This window comes from Idiotropiscis lumnitzeri, chromosome 9 (assembly GCF_059441095.1).
Source record: "Idiotropiscis lumnitzeri isolate Australia: NSW breed Sydney's pygmy pipehorse chromosome 9, RoL_Ilum_1.0, whole genome shotgun sequence".
NCBI classification, from domain to species: Eukaryota; Metazoa; Chordata; class Actinopteri; order Syngnathiformes; family Syngnathidae; genus Idiotropiscis; species Idiotropiscis lumnitzeri.
In genome coordinates, this window is record NC_142399.1 from 20,486,043 (window position 1) to 20,501,248 (window position 15,206).

The 15,206-nt window shown below is 42.5% G+C and overlaps 14 non-coding genes across 14 annotated transcripts; all 14 read left to right on the forward strand.

Annotated features, from left to right (window-relative positions):
• Positions 1 to 127: 127 nt before the first annotated feature.
• On the forward strand, positions 128 to 246 carry LOC148331096 (5S ribosomal RNA). The gene has a single exon (XR_015845325.1). It is a non-coding gene; the product is annotated as a 5S ribosomal RNA (ribosomal RNA).
• A 992-nt stretch (positions 247 to 1,238) lies between these two features.
• Positions 1,239 to 1,357, forward strand: LOC148331097 (5S ribosomal RNA). The gene has a single exon (XR_015845326.1). It is a non-coding gene; the product is annotated as a 5S ribosomal RNA (ribosomal RNA).
• Positions 1,358 to 2,349: 992 nt separating this feature from the next.
• Positions 2,350 to 2,468, forward strand: LOC148331098 (5S ribosomal RNA). The gene has a single exon (XR_015845327.1). It is a non-coding gene; the product is annotated as a 5S ribosomal RNA (ribosomal RNA).
• A 992-nt stretch (positions 2,469 to 3,460) lies between these two features.
• On the forward strand, positions 3,461 to 3,579 carry LOC148331099 (5S ribosomal RNA). Its single transcript, XR_015845398.1, has one exon. It is a non-coding gene; the product is annotated as a 5S ribosomal RNA (ribosomal RNA).
• Positions 3,580 to 4,571: 992 nt separating this feature from the next.
• On the forward strand, positions 4,572 to 4,690 carry LOC148331100 (5S ribosomal RNA). Its single transcript, XR_015845370.1, has one exon. It is a non-coding gene; the product is annotated as a 5S ribosomal RNA (ribosomal RNA).
• Positions 4,691 to 5,684: 994 nt separating this feature from the next.
• LOC148331101 (5S ribosomal RNA) lies at positions 5,685 to 5,803 on the forward strand. Its single transcript, XR_015845403.1, has one exon. It is a non-coding gene; the product is annotated as a 5S ribosomal RNA (ribosomal RNA).
• Positions 5,804 to 6,795: 992 nt separating this feature from the next.
• Positions 6,796 to 6,914, forward strand: LOC148331102 (5S ribosomal RNA). Its single transcript, XR_015845374.1, has one exon. It is a non-coding gene; the product is annotated as a 5S ribosomal RNA (ribosomal RNA).
• Positions 6,915 to 7,914: 1,000 nt separating this feature from the next.
• LOC148331103 (5S ribosomal RNA) lies at positions 7,915 to 8,033 on the forward strand. Its single transcript, XR_015845328.1, has one exon. It is a non-coding gene; the product is annotated as a 5S ribosomal RNA (ribosomal RNA).
• A 992-nt stretch (positions 8,034 to 9,025) lies between these two features.
• LOC148331104 (5S ribosomal RNA) lies at positions 9,026 to 9,144 on the forward strand. The gene has a single exon (XR_015845329.1). It is a non-coding gene; the product is annotated as a 5S ribosomal RNA (ribosomal RNA).
• Positions 9,145 to 10,136: 992 nt separating this feature from the next.
• On the forward strand, positions 10,137 to 10,255 carry LOC148331105 (5S ribosomal RNA). The gene has a single exon (XR_015845331.1). It is a non-coding gene; the product is annotated as a 5S ribosomal RNA (ribosomal RNA).
• Positions 10,256 to 11,247: 992 nt separating this feature from the next.
• LOC148331106 (5S ribosomal RNA) lies at positions 11,248 to 11,366 on the forward strand. The gene has a single exon (XR_015845332.1). It is a non-coding gene; the product is annotated as a 5S ribosomal RNA (ribosomal RNA).
• A 992-nt stretch (positions 11,367 to 12,358) lies between these two features.
• On the forward strand, positions 12,359 to 12,477 carry LOC148331107 (5S ribosomal RNA). Its single transcript, XR_015845333.1, has one exon. It is a non-coding gene; the product is annotated as a 5S ribosomal RNA (ribosomal RNA).
• Positions 12,478 to 13,469: 992 nt separating this feature from the next.
• On the forward strand, positions 13,470 to 13,588 carry LOC148331108 (5S ribosomal RNA). Its single transcript, XR_015845399.1, has one exon. It is a non-coding gene; the product is annotated as a 5S ribosomal RNA (ribosomal RNA).
• A 992-nt stretch (positions 13,589 to 14,580) lies between these two features.
• Positions 14,581 to 14,699, forward strand: LOC148331109 (5S ribosomal RNA). Its single transcript, XR_015845371.1, has one exon. It is a non-coding gene; the product is annotated as a 5S ribosomal RNA (ribosomal RNA).
• Positions 14,700 to 15,206: the final 507 nt, after the last annotated feature.

A 15,206-nucleotide genomic window follows, 5' to 3' on the forward strand; every position in this document is an offset into this window, starting at 1 on the left:
GTAGATTGTTGTGACACATTTGTGACTGTGGTTATAGTTTCAGATTCTTGTTACGTATTTTTGGATTGAAGTATTTGCCACAATAAAGACAACATGTATAAAATGCAAAATTTTGAAAGGAATTCTCGCTTACGGCCATACTACCCTGAGAACGCCCGATCTCGTCCGATCTCGGAAGCTAAGCAGGGTCGGGCCTGGTTAGTACTTGGATGGGAGACCGCCTGGGAATACCAGGTGCTGTAAGCTTTTGCACCGCAAAAATAAAAAAAACTTTTGACAAATGTAAGCAAGTATGCGAGCTGCTTTTTTATAAATTCCCACATATTCGCCTGACAGGCTGAGAGCACAAAATGCCAACATTCAGCGTCCCCTGCCTTTGGGTGTTGCTACAGTCTCGCCGTGGACGACTCGCAAATGCGTGTGGCAATTTGCAAATGCGTGTCTGGAGACTTGAGTGTGGCTCCGGAGCTCCACATTAAGACCAAAAGGGGACTCTCGTAGTCTACAGGTGTAGCAGACAGATGACCCGATGCAGTCCGGTTGGGTTGGTGCAGTGAGTGTTTACTAAATAAAAAGTTAATGAATCAATTTTAAAAAATGGTGTTTACTGAATGCAATAAAGGGAAGTATAGTTAATGTGGCAATTAGCAGGTGTGGAGAAGCTTCATTCATTTTTTTTAGCTTCACTGGTTATATCATTGGTTCTTATTTTATTAGTTCCACTTTATTCTTCCATTTATTCCAATTTAATTTAGATAATGTCAAATAAATGGTACATGACCATGGGTGGATAGCAGTGAACGCCCCCCCAAGTTATTGGTGTATATATTGGTGGTACGGGGCTGGTATAATATTAGTGCCCCCATGTGGTCCGAATGTGTAGCTACGGAGCCACACACAAGTCTCCTGACACGCATTTGCAAATCAGCACACGCATTTGCGAGTCGTCCGCGGCAGGACTGTAGCAAACGTCACCTGTAAGAAAAGGTCCCGTTTTTACAGGTCGCCCATCTACGGATTTTTGTCCGCATTTAACCATGTGTATGTGCCAACAAATCATTGTACACATTTGCTGATATTTGTCATATATCTGTGACTTCAATCATGCATTGTAGATTGTTGTGACACATTTGTGACTGTGGTTATAGTTTCAGATTCTTGTTACGTGTTTTTGAATTGAAGTATTTGCCACAATAAAGACAACATGTATAAAATGCAAAATTTTGAAAGGAATTCTCGCTTACGGCCATACTACCCTGAGAACGCCCGATCTCGTCCGATCTCGGAAGCTAAGCAGGGTCGGGCCTGGTTAGTACTTGGATGGGAGACCGCCTGGGAATACCAGGTGCTGTAAGCTTTTGCACCGCAAAAATAAAAAAAACTTTTGACAAATGTAAGCAAGTATGCGAGCTGCTTTTTTATAAATTTCCACATATTCGCCTGACAGGCTGAGAGCACAAAATGCCAACATTCAGCGTCCCCTGCCTTTGGGTGTTGCTACAGTCTCGCCGTGGACGACTCGCAAATGCGTGTGGCAATTTGCAAATGCGTGTCTGGAGACTTGAGTGTGGCTCCGGAGCTCCACATTAAGACCAAAAGGGGACTCTCGTAGTCTACAGGTGTAGCAGACAGATGACCCGATGCAGTCCGGTTGGGTTGGTGCAGTGAGTGTTTACTAAATAAAAAGTTAATGAATCAATTTAAAAAAATGGTGTTTACTGAATGCAATAAAGGGAAGTATAGTTAATGTGGCAATTAGCAGGTGTGGAGAAGCTTCATTCATTTTTTTTAGCTTCACTGGTTATATCATTGGTTCTTATTTTATTAGTTCCACTTTATTCTTCCATTTATTCCAATTTAATTTAAATAATGTCAAATAAATGGTACATGACCATGGGTGGATAGCAGTGAACGCCCCCCCAAGTTATTGGTGTATATATTGGTGGTACGGGGCTGGTATAATATTAGTGCCCCCATGTGGTCCGAATGTGTAGCTACGGAGCCACACACAAGTCTCCTGACACGCATTTGCAAATCAGCACACGCATTTGCGAGTCGTCCGCGGCAGGACTGTAGCAAACGTCACCTGTAAGAAAAGGTCCCGTTTTTACAGGTCGCCCATCTACGGATTTTTGTCCGCATTTAACCAAATGTATGTGCCAACAAATCATTGTACACATTTGCTGATATTTGTCATATATCTGTGACTTCAATCATGCATTGTAGATTGTTGTGACACATTTGTGACTGTGGTTATAGTTTCAGATTCTTGTTACGTATTTTTGGATTGAAGTATTTGCCACAATAAAGACAACATGTATAAAATGCAAAATTTTGAAAGGAATTCTCGCTTACGGCCATACTACCCTGAGAACGCCCGATCTCGTCCGATCTCGGAAGCTAAGCAGGGTCGGGCCTGGTTAGTACTTGGATGGGAGACCGCCTGGGAATACCAGGTGCTGTAAGCTTTTGCACCGCAAAAATAAAAAAAACTTTTGACAAATGTAAGCAAGTATGCGAGCTGCTTTTTTATAAATTCCCACATATTCGCCTGACAGGCTGAGAGCACAAAATGCCAACATTCAGCGTCCCCTGCCTTTGGGTGTTGCTACAGTCTCGCCGTGGACGACTCGCAAATGCGTGTGGCAATTTGCAAATGCGTGTCTGGAGACTTGAGTGTGGCTCCGGAGCTCCACATTAAGACCAAAAGGGGACTCTCGTAGTCTACAGGTGTAGCAGACAGATGACCCGATGCAGTCCGGTTGGGTTGGTGCAGTGAGTGTTTACTAAATAAAAAGTTAATGAATCAATTTTAAAAAATGGCGTTTACTGAATGCAATAAAGGGAAGTATAGTTAATGTGGCAATTAGCAGGTGTGGAGAAGCTTCATTCATTTTTTTTAGCTTCACTGGTTATATCATTGGTTCTTATTTTATTAGTTCCACTTTATTCTTCCATTTATTCCAATTTAATTTAGATAATGTCAAATAAATGGTCCATGACCATGGGTGGATAGCAGTGAACGCCCCCCCAAGTTATTGGTGTATATATTGGTGGTACGGGGCTGGTATAATATTAGTGCCCCCATGTGGTCCGAATGTGTAGCTACGGAGCCACACACAAGTCTCCTGACACGCATTTGCAAATCAGCACACGCATTTGCGAGTCGTCCGCGGCAGGACTGTAGCAAACGTCACCTGTAAGAAAAGGTCCCGTTTTTACAGGTCGCCCATCTACGGATTTTTGTCCGCATTTAACCATGTGTATGTGCCAACAAATCATTGTACACATTTGCTGATATTTGTCATATATCTGTGACTTCAATCATGCATTGTAGATTGTTGTGACACATTTGTGACTGTGGTTATAGTTTCAGATTCTTGTTACGTATTTTTGGATTGAAGTATTTGCCACAATAAAGACAACATGTATAAAATGCAAAATTTTGAAAGGAATTCTCGCTTACGGCCATACTACCCTGAGAACGCCCGATCTCGTCCGATCTCGGAAGCTAAGCAGGGTCGGGCCTGGTTAGTACTTGGATGGGAGACCGCCTGGGAATACCAGGTGCTGTAAGATTTTGCACCGCAAAAATAAAAAAAACTTTTGACAAATGTAAGCAAGTATGCGAGCTGCTTTTTTATAAATTTCCACATATTCGCCTGACAGGCTGAGAGCACAAATTGCCAACATTCAGCGTCCCCTGCCTTTGGGTGTTGCTACAGTCTCGCCGTGGACGACTCGCAAATGCGTGTGGCAATTTGCAAATGCGTGTCTGGAGACTTGACTGTGGCTCCGGAGCCACACATTAAGACCAAAAGGGTACCCTCGGAGTCTACAGGTGTAGCAGACATATGACCCGATGCAGTCCGGTTGGGTTGGTGCAGTGAGTGTTTACTAAATAAAAAGTTAATGAATCAATTTTAAAAAATGGCGTTTACTGAATGCAATAAAGGGAAGTATAGTTAATGTGGCAATTAGCAGGTGTGGAGAAGCTTCATTCATTTTTTTTAGCTTCACTGGTTATATCATTGGTTCTTATTTTATTAGTTCCACTTTATTCTTCCATTTATTCCAATTTAATTTAGATAATGTCAAATAAATGGTACATGACCATGGGTGGATAGCAGTGAACGCCCCCCCAAGTTATTGGTGTATATATTGGTGGTACGGGGCTGGTATAATATTAGTGCCCCCATGTGGTCCGAATGTGTAGCTACGGAGCCACACACAAGTCTCCTGACACGCATTTGCAAATCAGCACACGCATTTGCGAGTCGTCCGCGGCAGGACTGTAGCAAACGTCACCTGTAAGAAAAGGTCCCGTTTTTACAGGTCGCCCATCTACGGATTTTTGTCCGCATTTAACCATGTGTATGTGCCAACAAATCATTGTACACATTTGCTGATATTTGTCATATATCTGTGACTTCAATCATGCATTGTAGATTGTTGTGACACATTTGTGACTGTGGTTATAGTTTCAGATTCTTGTTACGTATTTTTGGATTGAAATATTTGCCACAATAAAGACAACATGTATAAAATGCAAAATTTTGAAAGGAATTCTCGCTTACGGCCATACTACCCTGAGAACGCCCGATCTCGTCCGATCTCGGAAGCTAAGCAGGGTCGGGCCTGGTTAGTACTTGGATGGGAGACCGCCTGGGAATACCAGGTGCTGTAAGCATTTGCACCGCAAAAATAAAAAAAACTTTTGACAAATGTAAGCAAGTATGCGAGCTGCTATTTTATAAATTCCCACATATTCGCCTGACAGGCTGAGAGCACAAAATGCCAACATTCAGCGTCCCCTGCCTTTGGGTGTTGCTACAGTCTCGCCGTGGACGACTCGCAAATGCGTGTGGCAATTTGCAAATGCGTGTCTGGAGACTTGAGTGTGGCTCCGGAGCTCCACATTAAGACCAAAAGGGGACTCTCGTAGTCTACAGGTGTAGCAGACAGATGACCCGATGCAGTCCGGTTGGGTTGGTGCAGTGAGTGTTTACTAAATAAAAAGTTAATGAATCAATTTTAAAAAATGGTGTTTACTGAATGCAATAAAGGGAAGTATAGTTAATGTGGCAATTAGCAGGTGTGTGGAGAAGCTTCATTCATTTTTTTTAGCTTCACTGGTTATATCATTGGTTCTTATTTTATTAGTTCCACTTTATTCTTCCATTTATTCCAATTTAATTTAAATAATGTCAAATAAATGGTACATGACCATGGGTGGATAGCAGTGAACGCCCCCCCAAGTTATTGGTGTATATATTGGTGGTACGGGGCTGGTATAATATTAGTGCCCCCATGTGGTCCGAATGTGTAGCTACGGAGCCACACACAAGTCTCCTGACACGCATTTGCAAATCAGCACACGCATTTGCGAGTCGTCCGCGGCAGGACTGTAGCAAACGTCACCTGTAAGAAAAGGTCCCGTTTTTACAGGTCGCCCATCTACGGATTTTTGTCCGCATTTAACCATGTGTATGTGCCAACAAATCATTGTACACATTTGCTGATATTTGTCATATATCTGTGACTTCAATCATGCATTGTAGATTGTTGTGACACATTTGTGACTGTGGTTATAGTTTCAGATTCTTGTTACGTGTTTTTGGATTGAAGTATTTGCCACAATAAAGACAACATGTATAAAATGCAAAATTTTGAAAGGGATTTTCGCTGACGGCCATACTACCCTGAGAACGCCCGATCTCGTCCGATCTCGGAAGCTAAGCAGGGTCGGGCCTGGTTAGTACTTGGATGGGAGACCGCCTGGGAATACCAGGTGCTGTAAGCTTTTGCACCGCAAAAATAAAAAAAACCTTTGACAAATGTAAGCAAGTATGCGAGCTGCTTTTTTATAAATTCCCACATATTCGCCTGACAGGCTGAGAGCACAAAATGCCAACATTCAGCGTCCCCTGCCTTTGGGTGTTGCTACAGTCTCGCCGTGGACGACTCGCAAATGCGTGTGGCAATTTGCAAATGCGTGTCTGGAGACTTGAGTGTGGCTCCGGAGCTCCACATTAAGACCAAAAGGGGACTCTCGTAGTCTACAGGTGTAGCAGACAGATGACCCGATGCAGTCCGGTTGGGTTGGTGCAGTGAGTGTTTACTAAATAAAAAGTTAATGAATCAATTTTAAAAAATGGTGTTTACTGAATGCAATAAAGGGAAGTATAGTTAATGTGGCAATTAGCAGGTGTGGAGAAGCTTCATTCATTTTTTTTAGCTTCACTGGTTATATCATTGGTTCTTATTTTATTAGTTCCACTTTATTCTTCCATTTATTCCAATTTAATTTAAATAATGTCAAATAAATGGTACATGACCATGGGTGGATAGCAGTGAACGCCCCCCCAAGTTATTGGTGTATATATTGGTGGTACGGGGCTGGTATAATATTAGTGCCCCCATGTGGTCCGAATGTGTAGCTACGGAGCCACACACAAGTCTCCTGACACGCATTTGCAAATCAGCACACGCATTTGCGAGTCGTCCGCGGCAGGACTGTAGCAAACGTCACCTGTAAGAAAAGGTCCCGTTTTTACAGGTCGCCCATCTACGGATTTTTGTCCGCATTTAACCATGTGTATGTGCCAACAAATCATTGTACACATTTGCTGATATTTGTTATATATCTGTGACTTCAATCATGCATTGTAGATTGTTGTGACACATTTGTGACTGTGGTTATAGTTTCAGATTCTTGTTACGTGTTTTTGGATTGAAGTATTTGCCACAATAAAGACAACATGTATAAAATGCAAAATTTTGAAAGGAATTCTCGCTTACGGCCATACTACCCTGAGAACGCCCGATCTCGTCCGATCTCGGAAGCTAAGCAGGGTCGGGCCTGGTTAGTACTTGGATGGGAGACCGCCTGGGAATACCAGGTGCCGTAAGCTTTTGCACCGCAAAAAATAAATAAATAAAAAAAACTTTGACAAATCTAAGCAAGTATGCGAGCTGCTTTTTTATAAATTTCCACATATTCGCCTGACAGGCTGAGAGCACAAATTGCCAACATTCAGCGTCCCCTGCCTTTGGGTGTTGCTACAGTCTCGCCGTGGACGACTCGCAAATGCGTGTGGCAATTTGCAAATGCGTATCTGGAGACTTGACTGTGGCTCCGGAGCCACACATTAAGACCAAAAGGGTACCCTCGGAGTCTACAGGTGTAGCAGACATATGACCCGATGCAGTCCGGTTGGGTTGGTGCAGTGAGTGTTTACTAAATAAAAAGTTAATGAATCAATTTTAAAAAATGGCGTTTACTGAATGCAATAAAGGGAAGTATAGTTAATGTGGCAATTAGCAGGTGTGGAGAAGCTTCATTCATTTTTTTTAGCTTCACTGGTTATATCATTGGTTCTTATTTTATTAGTTCCACTTTATTCTTCCATTTATTCCAATTTAATTTAAATAATGTCAAATAAATGGTACATGACCATGGGTGGATAGCAGTGAACGCCCCCCCAAGTTATTGGTGTATATATTGGTGGTACGGGGCTGGTATAATATTAGTGCCCCCATGTGGTCCGAATGTGTAGCTACGGAGCCACACACAAGTCTCCTGACACGCATTTGCAAATCAGCACACGCATTTGCGAGTCGTCCGCGGCAGGACTGTAGCAAACGTCACCTCTAAGAAAAGGTCCCGTTTTTACAGGTCGCCCATCTACGGATTTTTGTCCGCATTTAACCATGTGTATGTGCCAACAAATCATTGTACACATTTGCTGATATTTGTCATATATCTGTGACTTCAATCATGCATTGTAGATTGTTGTGACACATTTGTGACTGTGGTTATAGTTTCAGATTCTTGTTACGTATTTTTGGATTGAAGTATTTGCCACAATAAAGACAACATGTATAAAATGCAAAATTTTGAAAGGAATTCTCGCTTACGGCCATACTACCCTGAGAACGCCCGATCTCGTCCGATCTCGGAAGCTAAGCAGGGTCGGGCCTGGTTAGTACTTGGATGGGAGACCGCCTGGGAATACCAGGTGCTGTAAGCTTTTGCACCGCAAAAATAAAAAAAACTTTTGACAAATGTAAGCAAGTATGCGAGCTGCTTTTTTATAAATTTCCACATATTCGCCTGACAGGCTGAGAGCACAAATTGCCAACATTCAGCGTCCCCTGCCTTTGGGTGTTGCTACAGTCTCGCCGTGGACGACTCGCAAATGCGTGTGGCAATTTGCAAATGCGTGTCTGGAGACTTGACTGTGGCTCCGGAGCCACACATTAAGACCAAAAGGGTACCCTCGGAGTCTACAGGTGTAGCAGACATATGACCCGATGCAGTCCGGTTGGGTTGGTGCAGTGAGTGTTTACTAAATAAAAAGTTAATGAATCAATTTTAAAAAATGGCGTTTACTGAATGCAATAAAGGGAAGTATAGTTAATGTGGCAATTAGCAGGTGTGGAGAAGCTTCATTCATTTTTTTTAGCTTCACTGGTTATATCATTGGTTCTTTTTTTATTAGTTCCACTTTATTCTTCCATTTATTCCAATTTAATTTAAATAATGTCAAATAAATGGTACATGACCATGGGTGGATAGCAGTGAACGCCCCCCCAAGTTATTGGTGTATATATTGGTGGTACGGGGCTGGTATAATATTAGTGCCCCCATGTGGTCCGAATGTGTAGCTACGGAGCCACACACAAGTCTCCTGACACGCATTTGCAAATCAGCACACGCATTTGCGAGTCGTCCGCGGCAGGACTGTAGCAAACGTCACCTGTAAGAAAAGGTCCCGTTTTTACAGGTCGCCCATCTACGGATTTTTGTCCGCATTTAACCATGTGTATGTGCCAACAAATCATTGTACACATTTGCTGATATTTGTCATATATCTGTGACTTCAATCATGCATTGTAGATTGTTGTGACACATTTGTGACTGTGGTTATAGTTTCAGATTCTTGTTACGTGTTTTTGGATTGAAGTATTTGCCACAATAAAGACAACATGTATAAAATGCTAAATTTTGAAAGGAATTCTCGCTTACGGCCATACTACCCTGAGAACGCCCGATCTCGTCCGATCTCGGAAGCTAAGCAGGGTCGGGCCTGGTTAGTACTTGGATGGGAGACCGCCTGGGAATACCAGGTGCTGTAAGCTTTTGCACCGCAAAAATAAAAAAAACTTTTGACAAATGTAAGCAAGTATGCGAGCTGCTTTTTTATAAATTTCCACATATTCGCCTGACAGGCTGAGAGCACAAAATGCCAACATTCAGCGTCCCCTGCCTTTGGGTGTTGCTACAGTCTCGCCGTGGACGACTCGCAAATGCGCGTGGCAATTTGCAAATGCGTGTCTGGAGACTTGAATGTGGCTCCGGAGCTCCACATTAAGACCAAAAGGGGACTCTCGTAGTCTACAGGTGTAGCAGACAGATGACCCGATGCAGTCCGGTTGGGTTGGTGCAGTGAGTGTTTACTAAATAAAAAGTTAATGAATCAATTTAAAAAAATGGTGTTTACTGAATGCAATAAAGGGAAGTATAGTTAATGTGGCAATTAGCAGGTGTGGAGAAGCTTCATTCATTTTTTTTAGCTTCACTGGTTATATCATTGGTTCTTATTTTATTAGTTCCACTTTATTCTTCCATTTATTCCAATTTAATTTAAATAATGTCAAATAAATGGTACATGACCATGGGTGGATAGCAGTGAACGCCCCCCCAAGTTATTGGTGTATATATTGGTGGTACGGGGCTGGTATAATATTAGTGCCCCCATGTGGTCCGAATGTGTAGCTACGGAGCCACACACAAGTCTCCTGACACGCATTTGCAAATCAGCACACGCATTTGCGAGTCGTCCGCGGCAGGACTGTAGCAAACGTCACCTGTAAGAAAAGGTCCCGTTTTTACAGGTCGCCCATCTACGGATTTTTGTCCGCATTTAACCATGTGTATGTGCCAACAAATCATTGTACACATTTGCTGATATTTGTCATATATCTGTGACTTCAATCATGCATTGTAGATTGTTGTGACACATTTGTGACTGTGGTTATAGTTTCAGATTCTTGTTACGTATTTTTGGATTGAAGTATTTGCCACAATAAAGACAACATGTATAAAATGCAAAATTTTGAAAGGAATTCTCGCTTACGGCCATACTACCCTGAGAACGCCCGATCTCGTCCGATCTCGGAAGCTAAGCAGGGTCGGGCCTGGTTAGTACTTGGATGGGAGACCGCCTGGGAATACCAGGTGCTGTAAGCTTTTGCACCGCAAAAATAAAAAAAACTTTTGACAAATGTAAGCAAGTATGCGAGCTGCTTTTTTATAAATTCCCACATATTCGCCTGACAGGCTGAGAGCACAAAATGCCAACATTCAGCGTCCCCTGCCTTTGGGTGTTGCTACAGTCTCGCCGTGGACGACTCGCAAATGCGTGTGGCAATTTGCAAATGCGTGTCTGGAGACTTGAGTGTGGCTCCGGAGCTCCACATTAAGACCAAAAGGGGACTCTCGTAGTCTACAGGTGTAGCAGACAGATGACCCGATGCAGTCCGGTTGGGTTGGTGCAGTGAGTGTTTACTAAATAAAAAGTTAATGAATCAATTTTAAAAAATGGTGTTTACTGAATGCAATAAAGGGAAGTATAGTTAATGTGGCAATTAGCAGGTGTGGAGAAGCTTCATTCATTTTTTTTAGCTTCACTGGTTATATCATTGGTTCTTATTTTATTAGTTCCACTTTATTCTTCCATTTATTCCAATTTAATTTAGATAATGTCAAATAAATGGTACATGACCATGGGTGGATAGCAGTGAACGCCCCCCCAAGTTATTGGTGTATATATTGGTGGTACGGGGCTGGTATAATATTAGTGCCCCCATGTGGTCCGAATGTGTAGCTACGGAGCCACACACAAGTCTCCTGACACGCATTTGCAAATCAGCACACGCATTTGCGAGTCGTCCGCGGCAGGACTGTAGCAAACGTCACCTGTAAGAAAAGGTCCCGTTTTTACAGGTCGCCCATCTACGGATTTTTGTCCGCATTTAACCATGTGTATGTGCCAACAAATCATTGTACACATTTGCTGATATTTGTCATATATCTGTGACTTCAATCATGCATTGTAGATTGTTGTGACACATTTGTGACTGTGGTTATAGTTTCAGATTCTTGTTACGTGTTTTTGAATTGAAGTATTTGCCACAATAAAGACAACATGTATAAAATGCAAAATTTTGAAAGGAATTCTCGCTTACGGCCATACTACCCTGAGAACGCCCGATCTCGTCCGATCTCGGAAGCTAAGCAGGGTCGGGCCTGGTTAGTACTTGGATGGGAGACCGCCTGGGAATACCAGGTGCTGTAAGCTTTTGCACCGCAAAAATAAAAAAAACTTTTGACAAATGTAAGCAAGTATGCGAGCTGCTTTTTTATAAATTTCCACATATTCGCCTGACAGGCTGAGAGCACAAAATGCCAACATTCAGCGTCCCCTGCCTTTGGGTGTTGCTACAGTCTCGCCGTGGACGACTCGCAAATGCGTGTGGCAATTTGCAAATGCGTGTCTGGAGACTTGAGTGTGGCTCCGGAGCTCCACATTAAGACCAAAAGGGGACTCTCGTAGTCTACAGGTGTAGCAGACAGATGACCCGATGCAGTCCGGTTGGGTTGGTGCAGTGAGTGTTTACTAAATAAAAAGTTAATGAATCAATTTAAAAAAATGGTGTTTACTGAATGCAATAAAGGGAAGTATAGTTAATGTGGCAATTAGCAGGTGTGGAGAAGCTTCATTCATTTTTTTTAGCTTCACTGGTTATATCATTGGTTCTTATTTTATTAGTTCCACTTTATTCTTCCATTTATTCCAATTTAATTTAAATAATGTCAAATAAATGGTACATGACCATGGGTGGATAGCAGTGAACGCCCCCCCAAGTTATTGGTGTATATATTGGTGGTACGGGGCTGGTATAATATTAGTGCCCCCATGTGGTCCGAATGTGTAGCTACGGAGCCACACACAAGTCTCCTGACACGCATTTGCAAATCAGCACACGCATTTGCGAGTCGTCCGCGGCAGGACTGTAGCAAACGTCACCTGTAAGAAAAGGTCCCGTTTTTACAGGTCGCCCATCTACGGATTTTTGTCCGCATTTAACCAAATGTATGTGCCAACAAATCATTGTACACATTTGCTGATATTTGTCATATATCTGTGACTTCAATCATGCATTGTAGATTGTTGTGACACATTTGTGACTGTGGTTATAGTTTCAGATTCTTGTTACGTATTTTTGGATTGAAGTATTTGCCACAATAAAGACAACATGTATAAAATGCAAAATTTTGAAAGGAATTCTCGCTTACGGCCATACTACCCTGAGAACGCCCGATCTCGTCCGATCTCGGAAGCTAAGCAGGGTCGGGCCTGGTTAGTACTTGGATGGGAGACCGCCTGGGAATACCAGGTGCTGTAAGCTTTTGCACCGCAAAAATAAAAAAAACTTTTGACAAATGTAAGCAAGTATGCGAGCTGCTTTTTTATAAATTCCCACATATTCGCCTGACAGGCTGAGAGCACAAAATGCCAACATTCAGCGTCCCCTGCCTTTGGGTGTTGCTACAGTCTCGCCGTGGACGACTCGCAAATGCGTGTGGCAATTTGCAAATGCGTGTCTGGAGACTTGAGTGTGGCTCCGGAGCTCCACATTAAGACCAAAAGGGGACTCTCGTAGTCTACAGGTGTAGCAGACAGATGACCCGATGCAGTCCGGTTGGGTTGGTGCAGTGAGTGTTTACTAAATAAAAAGTTAATGAATCAATTTTAAAAAATGGCGTTTACTGAATGCAATAAAGGGAAGTATAGTTAATGTGGCAATTAGCAGGTGTGGAGAAGCTTCATTCATTTTTTTTAGCTTCACTGGTTATATCATTGGTTCTTATTTTATTAGTTCCACTTTATTCTTCCATTTATTCCAATTTAATTTAGATAATGTCAAATAAATGGTCCATGACCATGGGTGGATAGCAGTGAACGCCCCCCCAAGTTATTGGTGTATATATTGGTGGTACGGGGCTGGTATAATATTAGTGCCCCCATGTGGTCCGAATGTGTAGCTACGGAGCCACACACAAGTCTCCTGACACGCATTTGCAAATCAGCACACGCATTTGCGAGTCGTCCGCGGCAGGACTGTAGCAAACGTCACCTGTAAGAAAAGGTCCCGTTTTTACAGGTCGCCCATCTACGGATTTTTGTCCGCATTTAACCATGTGTATGTGCCAACAAATCATTGTACACATTTGCTGATATTTGTCATATATCTGTGACTTCAATCATGCATTGTAGATTGTTGTGACACATTTGTGACTGTGGTTATAGTTTCAGATTCTTGTTACGTATTTTTGGATTGAAGTATTTGCCACAATAAAGACAACATGTATAAAATGCAAAATTTTGAAAGGAATTCTCGCTTACGGCCATACTACCCTGAGAACGCCCGATCTCGTCCGATCTCGGAAGCTAAGCAGGGTCGGGCCTGGTTAGTACTTGGATGGGAGACCGCCTGGGAATACCAGGTGCTGTAAGATTTTGCACCGCAAAAATAAAAAAAACTTTTGACAAATGTAAGCAAGTATGCGAGCTGCTTTTTTATAAATTTCCACATATTCGCCTGACAGGCTGAGAGCACAAATTGCCAACATTCAGCGTCCCCTGCCTTTGGGTGTTGCTACAGTCTCGCCGTGGACGACTCGCAAATGCGTGTGGCAATTTGCAAATGCGTGTCTGGAGACTTGACTGTGGCTCCGGAGCCACACATTAAGACCAAAAGGGTACCCTCGGAGTCTACAGGTGTAGCAGACATATGACCCGATGCAGTCCGGTTGGGTTGGTGCAGTGAGTGTTTACTAAATAAAAAGTTAATGAATCAATTTTAAAAAATGGCGTTTACTGAATGCAATAAAGGGAAGTATAGTTAATGTGGCAATTAGCAGGTGTGGAGAAGCTTCATTCATTTTTTTTAGCTTCACTGGTTATATCATTGGTTCTTATTTTATTAGTTCCACTTTATTCTTCCATTTATTCCAATTTAATTTAGATAATGTCAAATAAATGGTACATGACCATGGGTGGATAGCAGTGAACGCCCCCCCAAGTTATTGGTGTATATATTGGTGGTACGGGGCTGGTATAATATTAGTGCCCCCATGTGGTCCGAATGTGTAGCTACGGAGCCACACACAAGTCTCCTGACACGCATTTGCAAATCAGCACACGCATTTGCGAGTCGTCCGCGGCAGGACTGTAGCAAACGTCACCTGTAAGAAAAGGTCCCGTTTTTACAGGTCGCCCATCTACGGATTTTTGTCCGCATTTAACCATGTGTATGTGCCAACAAATCATTGTACACATTTGCTGATATTTGTCATATATCTGTGACTTCAATCATGCATTGTAGATTGTTGTGACACATTTGTGACTGTGGTTATAGTTTCAGATTCTTGTTACGTATTTTTGGATTGAAATATTTGCCACAATAAAGACAACATGTATAAAATGCAAAATTTTGAAAGGAATTCTCGCTTACGGCCATACTACCCTGAGAACGCCCGATCTCGTCCGATCTCGGAAGCTAAGCAGGGTCGGGCCTGGTTAGTACTTGGATGGGAGACCGCCTGGGAATACCAGGTGCTGTAAGCATTTGCACCGCAAAAATAAAAAAAACTTTTGACAAATGTAAGCAAGTATGCGAGCTGCTATTTTATAAATTCCCACATATTCGCCTGACAGGCTGAGAGCACAAAATGCCAACATTCAGCGTCCCCTGCCTTTGGGTGTTGCTACAGTCTCGCCGTGGACGACTCGCAAATGCGTGTGGCAATTTGCAAATGCGTGTCTGGAGACTTGAGTGTGGCTCCGGAGCTCCACATTAAGACCAAAAGGGGACTCTCGTAGTCTACAGGTGTAGCAGACAGATGACCCGATGCAGTCCGGTTGGGTTGGTGCAGTGAGTGTTTACTAAATAAAAAGTTAATGAATCAATTTTAAAAAATGGTGTTTACTGAATGCAATAAAGGGAAGTATAGTTAATGTGGCAATTAGCAGGTGTGTGGAGAAGCTTCATTCATTTTTTTTAGCTTCACTGGTTATATCATTGGTTCTTATTTTATTAGTTCCACTTTATTCTTCCATTTATTCCAATTTAAT